We start from the raw sequence: 14805 nt of genomic DNA, 5'->3' as shown, positions 1-14805 counted from the left end.
TCGGGAGGGGGGGTCGCGGTTTAACATGGTAGGAGAGCTTGGGCACCCTTCTGCCTGGATCATTGGGGGGGGGGGGATTCTGTAACCGATGTTGTTTTTGACAGACACCGGTTACAAAATCCAGCTTTTAGGCGAAGGACTGCCAGGGTCATTTTGCTCACGTTACCCCTCTTCTCAAATTGCTTCACTGGCTCCCTGTCCATTTCCACATATCGTTCAAACTCTTTTTACTGATCTACAAGTGTATCCACTAAGCGGCTCCTCTCTTATCTCTGAACTCCGATCATCAGGTAAGTCTCTCTTGTCTGTTCCCTTCTCCTCTATTGCCAACTCTCAACTACGTCCCTTCTGTCTTGCTGCGCTGCATGCCTGGAACTACCTGCCTGACTCAGTATGTCAGGCTCTGGCGGTAATCACACCAGCCTTAAAGCCCACTTCTTCAAAGCTGTGTTTAAGTCCTAACCTTATCAACTTTGCAAAGCACAAAAATCTGTTTACTGTTCCCTCTATAGTCCCTTCCTTCTCTTCCTCATCATTCCCTCTGTAATTCCATACCTAAACATACATAGATTGTGTGACACAGTGGTTAAAGCTACACTCTCAAAATCCTGAAGTTGTTGGTTCAAGTCCAAGCTGCCTCTTGTGACCCTGGGCAAATCACTTAATCCCCCCATTTCCCCAGGTACATTAGACAGATGGTGAGCCAGTTGAGACAGACAAGGGAAAAATCCATTTCTTGCATGTTTAATGTACAGCACCGCGTGCATCCAGTACCGCTATAGAAATAATAAACAGTAGTAAAGTAGCCCATTGGTCAGTACAGTGCTCTGAAAACCAGGGGAATTTAGTTAAATTTCCACTGCAACTCCTGGTGTTTCTGGGCAAGTCACTTAACCCTCTATTGCTCCAGGTAAACAATAAGTAACCAAAGAAAGGCAGTATATAAAATTTGATTCCCATTCACTTAAGTCAAATTATGTGAAAAGCATAAATAAAAAACGACTCAGTCCTTTACTGCTGTTCACTTTCACATTAAATTAAAATTTAAGACCTGGGGGAGGGGTAAGGTGAGTATTTTTATAAAGGAAGTATGCCATGTATAACGTGACCATTTATTTTTTTCATCAAAATGGGACATCTATTAATATTCAGTCCCGCCCTCAATCCTGCCCTAGCCCCACCCCAATCCTGCCCTAGCCCCGCCCCCAATTTCTTCCATTCATTTTTCATGTACACACAATATCTTATTATTTCATAATGGTAACCATAAAATTAAAAAAAAACCACAAAGCACCCTATACGCAGAGAAAATGTTAATTATTTATATTTGGGGGGTTTTCAACGATGTCACCTCAGTAACTATAGAAAAATAGACAAATATAGTGCAAAATATAGACAGCAGATATAAATTCTCAAAACTGACACATTTTTATCACTAAATTGAAAATAAAATCATTTTTCCTACCTTTGCTGTCTGGTGATTTCATGAGTCTCTGGTTGCATTTCCCTCTGACTGTGCATCCTATCTTTCATTTCTTTCTGCACTCAGGCCCAACAATTGTCCCTTTCTATTCCCTCCCTCCTTCCTTCCTATGTCCTTAGTGTCCCCAGCGCCTCCTTCCTATGTCCTTAGTGCCCCCAGTGCCTCCTTCCTATGTCCTTAGTGCCCCCAGATCCAGTGTCAGTTCTCCTTTGTACCTTTGTTCCAGGTCTCCCTTTCTCTCTCTCCCTCCTCTGTTATGATCTTGCCTCTCTCTGCTCTTCCTCAGGGGCTCTCCCCCTCTGTCTGCACCTCCCAAAGTCCTGCTTCTGCCTCCTGTCTTTCTCCTTTGGTCCAGGCCTTTATCTCTCTAGTCTTTCTTCTACTTACAACCCCCCTTCTCTGCCATTTTCTTTCCTTCTTTCATCCCTCCTTCCTATGTCCCCTCACTGCTTCCAGCCTTTGTCCCACCCCCTCCCAAAAAGCCTGCCGGCCTACCTCCCCAAAGCCAGCCTTCCCCAAAGCCAGTCTGCCTGTCTACCTACCCCAGAGCTAGCCTGCCTGCCTACATCCCCCAGAGCCAGCCTTCCTGCCTCCCCCAGAGCCAGCCTGCCTGTTTCCCCCAAAGTCAGCCAGTCTGCCTGCCTACCTCCCCAAGAGCAAGCCAGCCTACCTGCCTCCCCCAGAGCCTGCCTGCCTGCCTACCTCACCCAAAGCCTGCCTACCTACCTACCTCCCTCCCCCAGAGCTAGCCAGCCTGCCTGCCTCCCCCAAAGCCTGCCTACCTCCCTCCCTCCCCCAGAGCCAGCCAACCAGCCTGCCTGCCTACCTCCCCCAAAGCCTGCCTACCTCCCTCCCTCCCCAGAGCCTGCCAGCCTGCCTTACCTCCCCCTAAACCTGCCTACCTACCTCCCTCCCCCAGAGCCAGACAGCCAGCCTACCTGCCTGCCTCCTCCCTCCCCCTAACGCGGAAAACAAAAGCCTCCCTCCAGGCAGCGATTGGCTGGCCCGGAACATCCTCTCCGATGTCAGAATTGACGTCGGGAAGAAGGCTTCTGGGTTCCAGTAGTGGCAGCAGAGGAGCAGCGGCGGTGGACCTAAATCGTGCCTGGAGGGAGGCTTCTTTTTGGTGCGGCAGGAGAGGGACAGGAAACGATCACCTGTCCCGTTGTCCCCGCGCACAGCTTCCGGACGCTGTCTCTGAAAACGGAACATTTTGGGCGTCCCGAAGCTGTGTGTGGGAACAACGGGACAGGGTATCCGAAAACGGGACTTTCCCGTTCAAAACGAGATGTATGGTCACCTTAGCCATGTAGGGATGCATAAATACACAGATACAGAGGAGAGGTAACTCTATAAGAAGCCACATAGCTTTAGGTGATAAGAATGTGAATAAATGCAGGTACACATTGTGGCCTAGATTCTATAAAAGACACCTGTATGGCTATCATAACAGATTTCTTAACAGCTTTGGGGCTCATAATAATAATAAAAAAGTCCAAAAAAGGGGCCTAAACTGGTACTTGGCCGATCAATAAGCCAGATCGTCCAAGTACCGATAATCAAAGTTCGTGCCAGTTCAGGGGGAGGGGTGATCCCAATCACGACAGGAGAGATGCCCAATATCTCCTGCCACAATCCACCCCCCACCCCCGAATCAATACCAGCAGGAGGGAGCCCAACCCTTCCTACTGAGGCGCGAGCCCCGTGACCCCCCCCCTTAAAATACAGGCAGGAGGGTCCAGGCCCTCCTGCCCATGACGCACCCCCCTTTAAAATACGGTTACAGAATCCACATCCCCCTCACAACGATCACAGCAGGAGAGATGGCTCATCTCCCCTGCCATAATCGCAATCACTCCTCCCCTCAAATTGGCACGAACCGCAGCAGGAGAGATTGGGCATCTCTACTGCCACGGGTCGTGGCAGTTTAGGGGTGGGGCAATCACGGCAGGGGAGATGAGCCATCTCTCCTCCCACGATCGTTTTGGGGGGGGTGGATTCTGTAACCAGTATTGTTTTTGACAGACGCTGGTTACACAATCCAGCTTTTAGGCAAAGGACTGGTCCCTCCACCTAAAAGTTATTGTTTTGGGTGTTTGGGACTTAGGCTATTTTTTGGTTGATAATGTGTTGTAAGTTTAGACGTAGTGGTGGTCTGGGCATTTAAACAGATGAACGTACAGATAGCCAAGTCTCAAAAAAAAACCTCATTTTAGACTTTTTTTTTTTTAGAATGGACATTTTCCCTGCTGCTACCTTCAGCGTTTATTTAGGGCCTTAGGCCAAAAGAGGACAGACATTTTTTTTATTATGCTCCTCCACACATTTTCTGACTTTTGTTAATTTTGGTTTTGCTTTGAGATATTCTGTTACCTATCAAGCTCTGTTATTGTATTCTTATAACGGAGAGCAGGGCTCTAATCATATATATGCCCTCTTCTAATCCAATATATTGCTAAACTACAATTTTATAGATACTGAAATCTAAAAGATCTCTGGCTTCTCTATTTTCACTCTTGGCATATAACAAATAATAGTTATATAAGAAATAAATTACATTACATTACATTACATTTAGAGACAGCTTCCAATCCAAACATAGTCTACAGGTCCTCGATATATAACACCTGTTGTACCCTAATTCTAAGGGAATCAATTTGGAGAGTTACAAGTTTGCCAATCTGCTTCCAATATTCAACTTTGAAGAAGTCACCCCCCACTAAAACATTGCACTGGTAACAAGAGACATGATTTCAACAAAGGGAATGAAATGATAAAAAGAAAAGCTTTACAAAATGCAAGCAACCTCTCTAAATATTAGTAGAGGAATATGAGCACATATGCTCATAGTCTAGCTTATGAAATTCCTGATCTAGAAGTACGAATAGTGGACAAGGACTTTGATATTGTGGCTATTACAGAGGCATGGTTCAATGAGTTTCATGAATTGGACATCACCATACCTGACTATAACGTACTGAGGAGGGACAAAGGTAGCAAAAAAAAAAAAAAAAAGGGGGGGGGAGGGGTTAGATCATAAGAATAACCAATGGTCCATCTAGCCCAGTTTCCTGTTTCCAATAGTGACCAATCCAGGAAAGCAATTTGCAGGGTCTTATTCTGTCCCTAGTGGCCAGAATAAGCTTTTTATACCTGGGATAGTAAAGGGTTGCCCAGTTCCCCAGGTTCACTGCACTAACCATTAGGCTACGCCTCTGATTGATTAAATTCCAAATGACTGAAGTGAAATCCAACCAAAACCTTTTCAGTTAGTTTTTTATAACTAGAACCAATAAAAAGTTTATTAACTTATAGCTTACCTTTATCAAAGTGGGTCACAAAAGTACACACAATATTAGTTACAAACATCCATAAAGTAAAAAACAATTACAAAACCCCTTCCTTAATCATCTCATCCAGTGCCAAACTAAAAGATATAAGTGCTCAATTCACATTTCATTTTATAAAACAAATATTGCTTTAACAATTTCTAAAAAATATTCAAATCACTCTTTTGTCTAATATATAACAGAACTGGATAAATGTTAAATTGGATGTTAAAAGGTGAATTTACAAACTGAAAAAAAAAAGAAAATACACCTCTTCTGTTCTAGTAGTAGTTGACCTGGTATTTAAGCTTGCAAAGTTATAAAATGAAATATGCTAAGTTCTTTCTTACCATGACATGTCATGAACAAATTATAAAAATGTGTTTTCTCCTCAGGTGTCAGTTTTCTCTCCCTTTCAGTGACTGATGGTTCCCAGTGTTATTGCAGAAACAGATTGATCTTTTTAATGAGCTAGTTTAATAGACTCCAAAATCTCACCATGGCTGCTCATCCGTGTCAGGCCATATGCACCATGAAAACATTCAGAAGAACACAAAGCTTTGCTGTCAGTCTTTTCACATTTTATAGAAAACCCTCGTACAGTCAGCATTTTCTCTCTATAAAATACTGTGCACACTTGTATATATCCATACACAAGATAATGTATAGCAATAATCAGAATGTTTTTCAAATGAATTTTGATTGCTCTGGTTGAAAATTGTCCTCCCTCAGAGCAGATTAAAATATGCACAGGCTTCCATGATGCAAGGTATTTTTTAAAAATTGAATTAAAGAAGCTTCCTTGAGAATGTTTTATATTGGGGAAGTAAATGACTCTTGTACATTTGGATTTTCAAAAATTAATGCAGTTTTTTGCTTCCATGCCACTACCAACATAAATAGAAAATGCAGACATCTTAGAAGTAAGTCTATAAATGTATAGGCACCCATAGAACATCTGGTATGAGCCTGTTCTATACAGGAAGATATGCTAGTATTCTAAAAAGGAACACAGATGCCTAACAGGCTGGCATAAATTTGTGTGTCTAAGTTCTGGTGATATGTGCGTAACTTACAATCCTCTATATTAAAGCCCTAAGCGCACATGCGCACTTACAACGGCGTGATCCCTGCCTCCGTGATTTGTGCCTCCATGGCCGTGTTAGATTTGCGGTGCTTAACGCGGTGGTTTGTCTCCTGCAGTGTGGTGGTGGTGATAGGTGGTGGCGTGAGCAACGGCAAGAGGATGTCCTTCGGCCTGGACGAGGCGGACAGGGTGCGAGTGCTGCGAGGCGTCTGGCTGTCAGAAGAGGTGTTTAGTCGAATGAATAAGTCCTCCCATGCTGGTAAGAATTACAGGATGTAAATACAGGGAAGTGAAGGAGCAGTAAAATGCTGCTGCTGCTGCACAGGGAAGTGGAGGGGGAGGGATGGGAGACAGACAGATAGACAGATGGGGCCAGAGAGAGAGAAACAGACAGACAGATAAAGGGGGCCAGGGAGAGAGACAGAGAGAAAGACTGACTGGGAGCCAGGGAGAGAGACAGACTGAAAGAAAGAAAGACAGACAGACACCGAGAGAGAGAGAGAGAGAGAGAGAGAGAGAGAGAAAGAAAGAAAGAAAGAAAGAAAGAAAGAAAGAAAGAAAGAAAGAAAGAAAGAAAGAAAGAAAGAAAGAAAGAAAGAAAAAAAGAAAGATAGATAGATACAGGGGTCAAGGAGAGTAGACCAGACTTCCATAAAAAGTGTAAGCAATTTGCTTATGTGCATTTCAATTTGATAACATGTCTTCCTAAATGATTAATGAAAGTTCCCTGAAGTAATTCCTCTTATCTGGGACATCCCTTCAGGATAAGGTTACTACATAATTGGTTTGCAAATTTAGGACACCCAGGCAGGGCAGGGAACTCTCTCTCTCTCTCTATGCAATCTTTCAGAATAAAATGATAACTTACTAAAAATGAATATTATATCTTATATCTTAGACGTACATTCTTTTAAGTTTCTTACCACACAATAATTAGAGTCGAGTACTTGAAGTTACACATGTGTGTCTGGAGCATTGGCCCCTGCACTTAACACAAGCTCTACTACTGGCATGTGTATTGCCTTTTTAAGGTGCAGACCTTATAGAAATAGGATCCTACCAAGCACAACAATGGTGCCTACAGAATTGCACCCTCCCACCTCCCCCCAAATGGAACATACGTTCAATTGTAGAATTTCAAAATGAGTCCTAAGACATTTTACATTGATATCTATCAGACAATAAATATATCCAGCCTTTAGTATCGCTGGCTTAGTTTTATTGTTCAGTATCTCTATCTTTTCTTGCTCTCTCATCTGTTCTTTATGTTTTTATCTCTGGTGTCTACCTTCTTTTTCTTTTCAGTTTTAGCTCTGCTTCTTCCTTCTTGTCTTTTTCATTCACCAGTGGATATTTTGAATATTTTTCTTATCTGTGTTCCTTTCTCCCTTTTCTCTTGATATTCTCCTCTTTTTTTATCTTTCCTACTCTTCTTATTCCTTTTTTCTCTCAGCATGAGTTTTCTCTTCCACATCTTATCCTCTTCCTCCAGCATTTTATTTCCTCCATTTCTCCTTTCCTTCTATGGGTACTTTTATTCTCACTCTCTCTACCTCCAAACAAATTCTCACTCTGTCATTTCCCCTCAGACCAGCAACTCACTTTCCCCATCCTCCTTCTTCTTAACTTTTCAGTCCATTATTTCCATGCCTCTCCTCTTCCCCTTTTAACCAGCATCTCTACCCCACTCTCTTCTCCCCTTCCAGTCTAGCATCTCCACTCTTTCTTCTCTCAATTACCCCTTGCAGTCCAGAATATTCACCTCTTTCCTTCCAGTCCAGCCATCCCCACCTCTTTCTCCATCCTCCCCCTTCAGACCATGTTTACCTTTCTTCTCTCTCCTCCTCCTCCTCCTTTTAGTTCAACCACCAACTCTTTCTCTCCTCCCTCGTTCCAGTTGTCATCTCAATCTCTCTCTTCACCCCCCCCAGTCCATTCATGTCTTTCTCACCCCTGACCCAGCCCAGCACCTGCACCTCTACTCCCTTCCCCTCCTTCAGGTCCAGCATGTTTAATTCCCTCTTTTCTCTCCATGGGGGCAGGACCCAGCAGAGACTCACAACATACTTGAGTTGAAGCTCTGTAAAGCATTATTATTCTTTTGTATGAATAAAACAAGAGGAGATATGGGGCAACATCAGAGGAGTGCAGTTTGGAGCAGGAACTCCCTTAGATGCCCCAGAACCAGCTGACATCAGAGGGAGGTTTTGGATCCCTCCTTCATCTGACCATCTATCATGCACATTTTTGGCAACATTGGAGGAGTGCAATTTAGAGCAGGCACTCCCTTGGATGTCTCAGAACCAGCTAACAGAGGGAGGTCTTGGCTTTCTTCTTCATCTGAGCATCCATCCTGCGGTATACAGCTATGTGCCCAAAAAGGCGTGCCCAAGGGGAATGCCACTTTGGAGGCCCTTTGGAGTACTTAGAAGTGTGGAGCATGGTATTCTGCTCCACTCTGATGGGAAAGAAGAAAGGAGGATCGAAGGGGAGGTTTGCCTTGGTAGTCATTAAAGAACCTATGGATAATCATTTCACTACTCTGGTACCAGATACAGAGTCTTCCCCTCCTCTGGAAGCTTTCCTTTCTTCTGGGGGGTTGTACCCCACCCCCACAACCTGGATATTATCAAGAGTACACCTGTAAGCAGAGTGAGGAGAGAGTGGAGCCTCTGCAGGGATCATCTGGAGAAAAAGGAATCTTCTACTCAATTGTAAAGAGATTCTATAATCGGGATAATTAAGGTACCAACTCCTGTATTATTATAGTCCTCAATCTATTAAGGAACCTGCTCCTATTTCACAAGATATTTCCCTTAAAGACATTTTTTTTAGCAACAACAAAGGCGGACAAGACTTTTCAAGATAATTTGTCACTTTTTAGTAAATATACAGAGGAGGCCACTACAAAATTTACTGAGCAAGATAAAGGATTTTCTAATATTGAACAAAATCTGGAGAAAGTTAATTCTTAGGTTAAATCCTATCAATCAGCAATAGCAATCTCAGTGAAAGATAGTTTGATAATACATTTGCAAATGGAGGCCTTAGAGAATGTCTCCAGAGCAGTCAACCTAAGGTTGCTAAATTTTCCTGAAACTCATTATCTCTACCCTAGAGAAATCTTTAATATGTATGTGAAAGAGACATTGCAATTAACTTTGGAAGGTACAGATATAATGAATGCTTATTAGTTGCCTTGTGCTGTTAGAAAGGTTTCCCAAGAAGGCCAGATTGATAATCTGAACTCTCCAGATAGTCTAGACTTGACAAAATTCTTGGAAACTTCTCAAGAGTCTATTCAGAAAAGATCAACTTTGTTAGTAATATTATCATTAGTAGAGAAGAAAATATTGATTATGAGAACTTTCTTTAAAAAGAAGAGTCCACCTTTTTTTGGTCAGACAAACTCAAAAACATTGTATGTAAGGCCTTCCTCATGCTGAAGTCTAGGGTCTTCACAGGATGTGGGTCCTTTTTCCTAAAGTTTCCCTGTAAATACTTGATGACATGGAGTACAGATTCTTATGTATGTTTAGACCAGATGTACTTAGAATCTTACCTTGCAAAAAATGAAGTGATTATATCTAAATAGCAGGAACAGGTTTAAAAGGGTTAGACAGAAAATTTGCCTGCTCTATTTTGAAATATATACATACGTTTTTCTTTTGAACATATAAAACCTTCTATATTCTCCAAAGAAATGGGTTTGTAGGAAATAATGTGCTAAATTGGATGTTAAATTCCTTTTCTTTATAAGATGTATTCCTTTTACTTTTATTGATGTTTGTAACAATTAAAATTCTAATAAAACAAAATCAAGAGGAGATATGAAGGACAGAGTTTGAGGAGAAAGGCAGACCTTGGCTGTGGTGACATGAAGGAGAGATGCTGAATCACACGAGGGGAGTGGATGGGGAAACACTATACCCATGCCAAATTCCAATTCAGTACCTCTGGCCCCATTATTAAAAACGGGTACAGAAGGTAGCCAGATAGTAACATGTCAAGAACAAGAAACTAAAATCAAGGAATCCCCCCAAATCAGAGACATTTGGTAACATTACTTCAAGAGCTAGTAAACAGGTTTAGCTGTCAATAAATATGTTAGTGTTATTGTGCAAAGCCAGCAAAAGAAATGAGAGCTACATAGAAGCACCAAAAGAAGTGGATTCACATCAATGTACAGAGTGGCAGTGCTACATGATACAGAAGCAAACCCCTACATTCTAAATGGATTGCAAAATCATTTGTAAGGTACCCCGGTTTTCAATGGGAGCATGCACACATTTTCCCTTTGAAAATTACTCATCCAAAAACATCTACACGCATTCACACTTGCTCTTTTAATATTCACTAAGGCAATTACACACGTGATCTTTAACCCTTTATTTGGCATTGTTGCTCAGAAGCAACATGTGTCTTCTATGGCTCTTATGGGAGATCTGCATCTCCAAATGCCTGTTACTTAGCACTGTTGCTCTCGTTCATTATCAAAATTACAGAAAGAAGCTGTTTCACCATCTACCAATTAAAGGGTTAAAATCAGAAAGTATGAATGCATCTGAAAGTATAATTCCACTGCTCCTAGAAATACCTCTGATTTCTGAGGTTAAAAATGTGCACATACGTGGAAGTTATCAATGTGGGCTACTGTTAAAATGTGTTGTTTTACCATCAATAATAATAAAAAGCTAAGCGCGCATGCGCACTCGCGTCCCCTGATCTGTCGCGGCAGCACGAATGCGCATGCGTGCATATTACGTCACCACAGCCTCCCTGCTCTCCACCTCGTGCCGCTGCTTTCAGAATTCCCTGCTGGGAGGGCATGGATGTGGGAGTGTGAGCTACTGGAGGGCCCAGTAGAGGTTGGAGTTGCTACGGGGGAGGGGGCGGCTGCCGAAGAAACAAGATGAAGTGGGCGCACTTTCCTTGAATGCGCGGCTCGCGCCTCTTTTCCTCCATCAATGGCGCCGAAGCCCCGTGCGCGTGGCGGTGCGCATCCGAACCTTGCTGCCCAAGGAGGTGTCTACACGGCTACCATTCGTGCCTGCGGGCAGTGGGAGGGTCTGTGGGGTCGGCTGCATGGCAGCGGTAGTGGCGTGGGGTGGGGGGCGGGGGGGTAGATAGAAACATGCTGCAAATGCCGAATTCTACTGTATGGGAGAATTGGGGGGGTAGAAATTAAAGGTTCTACTGCACAGGGGGATTGGAGGCAGGCAGGCTGGCTTTGGGGGGAGGGTGTTGAGGGGGGGGCATTGGAAGGAGGCATTGGGGGCACTAAGGATATAGGAAAGGGCACTAAGAACACGGGAAGGAGGCACTGGGGGCACTGAGGGCACTAAGGATATAGGAAGGAGGCACTGAGGGCACTAAGGACATTGAATGGGACATTAAGAACATGGAAGGCAGCACTGGGGCCACTAAGGGAAGACAGAAGGGGCCATGGAGTCAGGGAGAGGTAAAGGGGGCTGCTTTGGGTGGAGGAGTGTGCTGGGGGCAGACAGTTTTGCTTGGGGAGGGGGGGAAGATAGAAGGACACAGACAGTGGCCAAGGAGAGAGAGAGAAAGAAACACAGACAGACAGACACATCTATTCTAGCACCCGTTAATGTAACGGGCTTAAAGACTAGTTATGTTATATTATTGTAGCACAGGTATTTTTTTTAATACAGTAGGACTTAGTTATAATAGCCTAGTTTAATATATAATAACTCATCTTGATAGTAGCCCACATTGGTAACTTCCCCCCTACATGGCATTACACACAAACCTTTACTAGCAATATAACAAGCCTTCTGCCTTTGATACAGGAAAGCCTGGTTTATTGCTGAACTAGTTAAAGGAGGCAGGGTTAGGAGCTTCAGATTTTACTGAAGGTTGTTAAAGGGTAAAATTAAACCAACAGTCTTCTGGCAATGAAGAGATGAAATATGGAGTGCTATGAAGATCTGTTCTTACCCTTTGTCTTTTTAATTTGCATATGGCTCCATTAATAGAAAGAATCAATAAATTGGGCATGTCTGCTATTGTTAATACTTTCAGGTGTTGCTGGCAGTTAAGGGAGATGGGAAAGCAAACTATGCTAGTTAATCATCTCAGTTTGACTGAAGAATGACTAAAAATGAATAAATGGAAATTAAGACTATATAGAAACAAGTGAGAGACTGAGATAAAGGGGAGGGGTTCCAGACAATAAGGTGAAAGAGAAAGAATGAGAGAGGAAGTGAGTAGAAAAAAAAAGAAGACAAAAAGGAAAAGGGGAGGAGAAAATGGGATGCAAGAATGAGAAAACTGTCTTTTTCTCTTAAAACACTTCGATGAAGAAATAAAATAGCCTACAATTGACTCCATACATTTGCTCCAGTCTTTCTCAGCTCTGGTGTATCATCTGAGAACCTAGGACAAGGCTATGTTCAGAATGGGGGCAATTCTATAAAAAGGTGCTCAAAATCAGGGTACTAATAGCATTCTATAATAGCATGTAGGCACCCAGATTCTGTTATACAATAGAAACTAGGCTGGTATTTGGGAACCAACGTTTAGGCACTAAATTTAGTATTCTATAAGTATGGAGCCTAAGGGCTCCTTTTACAAAGGTGTGCTAGCATTTTTAGCGCACGCTATAGCGCACGCTACCTGAAAAACTACCGCCTGCGAGGAAGCGGTAGCATCTAGCATGCGCGGCATTTTAGCGTGCGCTATTCCGCACATTAAGGCCCTAACGCACCTTGGTAAAAGGAGCCCTAAGTGTATGATCTGCCATGCCTTGACCGAACCCCCCCCCCCACACACACACACTGCCTTTGCAGTGGCACACTAAGGGGCTGATTCTATAAATGATGCCTAGAAAAATGGTGCTGGTCACATGTCAATCATACTTAGGCACCATTTACAGAATTGCGCCTAGTAGCGCCTATGTGAAAACCTAGACGCCTGAAATGTAAGCCAGGGTTTTAAAGGCCTACATTTACATTGCCTATGTTTTTGGAGAATTGTGTTTAGCGGCACCTAAGTCAGGCTCCTCCCACAGATAAGCCCACTTAGGCATTAGGCCGCTAAGCATCGTGCGATAGGCGCCTGTCTTTTATAGAATAACATAGGCGCTCATCGCCCAATTATTATTATTATTTTTTTTTTTTACCAATTATTGAGGCTATTAAAGGTATTTTGCCAATTAAGTTAGGTGCCCTTTATAGAATCAGCCCCTAAGCACTATCTGCTGTGCCCCTATTTGTCTGCCTAATTTCCATTTAAAGAATATTAGTCAGAAAATTGAATCAGAACATGTAAACGGGAAAGAAAACCCAGATTAGAGCATCAGGAGGTTAAGAGATTGAGGCAGAAATTCCAACCTTGATTGGGGATGTTTAAAAACGCCAATGGAATGATATTGAATGATATAGAAGTCATTAAAAAGAGATGGAAAGAATATACAAAAAATCTATACAAAAAAGGCAATGAGTATAAACATTGGGGAAATTGAACTGGAAACTGATGCTGAAGAAGAACCAGATATTTTCAAAGAAAACGTCATAGCAGCAATTAAAGCTTTATCGAAAAGCATATCACCTAGTATCGACAGTATTCAAACTGAATTAATCAAAGACTCAGCAGGTGCTATCATGGCCCTCACTCAACTGTGTTAACAGATTTGGAAGGAAAAAACATTGCCAACCAATGGTCCATCAAGCCCAGTAGCCCATTCTCATGGTGGCCAATCCAGGTCACTAGTACCCGGCCAAAACCCAAGGTGTAGCAAGGTGTAGCAATATTTCATGTGAAGCCATCTCCTGAAAAGCAAATTTGGAAGAAGAGAGCATTGGTTTCAAAGTTGATGGCCAAAATATAACCACCTGCGCTATGCAGATGATGCAATGCTCATGACCAGCAGTAAAGAAGCCATGCTGTATACTTAGAAAAGTCAAAGCTGAAAGTCATAACATAGGATTAGAACTGAACAGAAACAAGACGAAGATCATGAACACAGAAAATGATGAAGATCTTGAGCTTGAAGGTGATAGAATAGAAGTTGTAAAGGATTTCAACCTCCTGGGCTCTTTCATATACCAAGAAGCAACTAGCGGGGAAGAAACACATGGCAGAATAGCACTTGGTCGTTCTTCAATAAAGACTCTCAACAAAGTATTCAAAGGCAAAGAAATAAAACTCCAAATGAAGATCAAACTTGTCCACACACTCATTTTCTCAGTGGTCAATTGTGGATGCAAAAGCTGGACACTATGGAAAAAAGACAGAAAGAAGATTGACTCATTTGAGCTTTGGTGCTGGAGAAGGATTTTATGCACCAGAACTAACAAATCAATTCTGGAAGAGATCAAACCAGCTATGTCACTCGAAGCCCTAATGATGAAGTTACGACTGTTTTATTTTGAGCACACTGTCAGAAGAGAAAGATCACTGGAGAAGGACATCATGTTCGGGAAGATCAAATGAACCAGGCAAAGAGGATGACCTGAAATCAGATGGCTGGACACATTGAAAACAACCATGGGGACGATGCTGGAGGACCTTACTGGACTAGCACAAAACTGATTTCTTTGTAGATCTGTATTTCATTAAATCACTAGGACTTGAATATGAGTCAATGGCACCTAACTATCTCCAATTTGAATGCATAAACTTAGGCTATTAATTAGCACCTAACTTATGGCAAGTTAAATAGAATTAGAGGGGATATGCACATTTATTAGGTATATATTTTTATGATAAAATTATTTTAGCTCTCTAAAGATATTTGAACATGTCAGTAAATACAAAATTAAGGATGAAATCCAATCCAAATACTCATCCAATTATTCATCTTGTAATACTTCCATATTACTTTTTGTTCTTGGTAAGCATGTCAGAAATCAGAATAATTTGCATTGCTAAGAAGGTAATGC

At 42.4% G+C, this 14805-nt stretch overlaps 1 protein-coding gene across 6 annotated transcripts in view; it reads right to left on the bottom strand.

The window, feature by feature from the left end:
* RUNX1T1 (RUNX1 partner transcriptional co-repressor 1) overlaps positions 1 to 14805 on the bottom strand; it is a 446411-nt gene that overhangs the window by 121816 nt on the left and 309790 nt on the right. The window lies entirely within an intron of this gene.

Source organism: Geotrypetes seraphini, chromosome 2 (assembly GCF_902459505.1).
Source record: "Geotrypetes seraphini chromosome 2, aGeoSer1.1, whole genome shotgun sequence".
NCBI lineage: Eukaryota > Metazoa > Chordata > Amphibia > Gymnophiona > Dermophiidae > Geotrypetes > Geotrypetes seraphini.
Note: the sequence above shows the minus strand (reverse complement) of the source record. Positions and strands in the feature narration are given on the sequence as shown.